Below are 2,500 nucleotides of genomic sequence, written 5' to 3' on the forward strand. Positions count from 1 at the left end.
GTCATGTCCCCTGTGCCACTTGAAGACCCCCACGCAGACCCCCTCTTAGTCACCCTTGTCATGTCCCCTGTGCCACTTGAAGACCCCCCACCAGACCCCCTCTTAGTCACCCTTGTCATGTCCCCTGTGCCACTTGAAGACCCCCACCAGACCCCCTCTTAGTCACCCTTGTCATGTCCCTTGTGCCACTTGAAGACCCCCACCAGACCCCCTCTTAGTCACCCTTGTCATGTCCCCTGTACCAAAACACTAACTACTACTACTACTACTACTAACTACAACTACTACTACTACTACTTCAGGTGGAGGAAGGCCGAAGGGAACTGGAGGAGGAGAGAAAGAGGGCACAGGCTGGAAGTTTGAAAGCATAAGGTCTAGATTTTAGAATGATGACAACGACGACAGCCAACCACCAGCACCTCCCCCACTAGCATGCCTTTCTCTTCAAGTCCCAGCGAGGAGCACCCGCCCTCCTCCCCACCCTCGTCTCTCAACAGATGGGAGGTGAGAGAGAGACAAAGAGAGAAAGAGAGAAAGAGAGGACTACCGACAATTCACACTGCAAATATTCTATCTTACTCTAATGCCTCTCTTTAATTTTCCTCAGGGCCTGGACAGACTGAGAGAGGAACTGATGAAAGAGAGAGAGATAGAGATTGAAGAGAGAATTGCAAGTATAAGAGAGGAAGAAAGGAGGAAACTAGATGACGAAAAACAGGTAAGACGGACAGAGAGAGGGAGAGAGAGAATGTAAGGATTAAAAACATTGATTGGATGGTAATTGGTGCAAGAAAAGAACGATGTTTGTTGTGAAGGAGAGGCAGGAGACGGGGGAAAGAAACACACAGAGGAATGAAGAAAAACACGAACAAAAACACGACAACAACAAATTCAACATAAAACAACACAATACACAGAAATACAAACCCAAGCTATCTACACATGAAAAACACATTTACACACCTGAAAACAACACATTACACACTTACACATCTGAAAATGCCCAAAAACTGTGTTCCTTCTCTACCTGGCTATTGCTCACACCTGCACCACCAACACTTGATTTGAATTAGTGTGATGTGAGTAAACCACAGGAACCTTCAATCAAGTCACTACAGACACTGCCACACAATCAGCCCAGACACTGCCACACACACCCAGGACACTGCCACACACACCCAGACACTGCCACACACACCCAGACACTGCCACACACACCTAGACACTGCCACACACATTCAAACACTGCCACACACACCCAGACACTGCCACACACACCCACACACTGCCACACACACCTAGACACTGCCACACACATTCAAACACTGCCACACACACACCAAACACTGCCACACACACCCAAACACTGCCACACACACCCTAGACACTGCCACACACATTCAAACACTGCCACACACACCCAAACACCTGCCACACACACCCAAACACTGCCACACACACCCAGACACTGCCACACACACCCAGACACTGCCACAACACACCCAGACACTGCCACACACAGCCAGAGAGAACCCTGACAAGACTAATTAATTCCATCATTATTTCCTTAATTAATAGCAGTCATTAACATATCAAACAATAATGAAATAATGAACTTTATTAAATCTTTAAAAAAATATATATATATCTTGAATAGTGATGTTGTTATACCCTTCAATAATATCAATAACATCTTTTCTTCGTGTCTGTGTATCAAACCGAACCATTTCAAACTTAATCTCTTGTTCCTTGACCTTCCTGACCTCTGTCTTGCTTTGTACTGACCTTGTGACCTTTACAATTCCTTAAACTGGATTTTTATGTTAATACTAATTTTTTTTTTTCTTTTTTTTTTGGCAAATAGATGGAGTTTGCAGAAGCGGTGAAAGCTTTGGCACAGGACAAGGAAAGGGTTATTGAAGATTTAAAGATTAGGATTCAGCTTCTAACAGATGAATGTGACAGAAGAAGAGGAGGAGGAGGAGGAGGAGGAGGAGGAGGAAGAGAGGAGGAGGAAGGGAGAAATGTTGGAGGACAGATATTGCAAGAAAATGTTGAATTGAAGGTAAGAGTGTGTTTTGGGTGTGTTTGGTGTGTGTTTTGAGTGTGTTTTGAGTGTTTTGGGTGGTGTTTTGAGTGTGTTTTGAGTGTGTTTGGTGTGGTTTGGGTGTGTTTTGAGTGTGTTTTGAATGTGTTTTTGTGTGTGTTTTCAACCAAGTGCTGTTCACTGTCAACAGACACACTCACACATTGTCCTCTCCTCTCTCTCTCTCTCTCTCTCTCTCTCTCAGAATGAGATCAACTCACTGCAGAAACAAGTCAGAAATTTGGAAATTGAACTGGCAAGAGCAAAACGGTTTTCATTTGTGACGCAGCAGAGCACCACCGCCACCACCACCACCACCACCACCGCTCTGCTGCTGCTGCTGCCACCGACATGACAGCCTCCACAGCCTCAATGACTGTTAATGAAGACACAAGAGAGAATTTGGTACGTTAG

At 45.2% G+C, this 2,500-nt stretch overlaps 2 long non-coding RNA genes across 3 annotated transcripts in view; both read left to right on the forward strand.

The window, feature by feature from the left end:
* Positions 1–346, forward strand: part of LOC135098477 (uncharacterized) — a 2,984-nt gene extending 2,638 nt beyond the window's left edge. For both annotated transcript variants that reach the window (XR_010267033.1, XR_010267034.1), the window contains one exon: positions 303–346. This is a non-coding gene — a long non-coding RNA (uncharacterized LOC135098477). The remainder of the gene's footprint in view (positions 1–302) is intronic.
* Positions 347–404: 58 nt separating this feature from the next.
* LOC135098476 (uncharacterized) overlaps positions 405–2,500 on the forward strand; it is a 4,506-nt gene continuing 2,410 nt past the window's right edge. Inside the window, exons 1-4 of the long non-coding RNA XR_010267032.1 lie at positions 405–504; positions 608–718; positions 1,865–2,065; positions 2,292–2,491. This is a non-coding gene — a long non-coding RNA (uncharacterized LOC135098476). The remainder of the gene's footprint in view (positions 505–607; positions 719–1,864; positions 2,066–2,291; positions 2,492–2,500) is intronic.

This window comes from Scylla paramamosain, unplaced genomic scaffold (assembly GCF_035594125.1).
Source record: "Scylla paramamosain isolate STU-SP2022 unplaced genomic scaffold, ASM3559412v1 Contig66, whole genome shotgun sequence".
In the NCBI taxonomy this organism is placed as follows: Eukaryota; Metazoa; Arthropoda; class Malacostraca; order Decapoda; family Portunidae; genus Scylla; species Scylla paramamosain.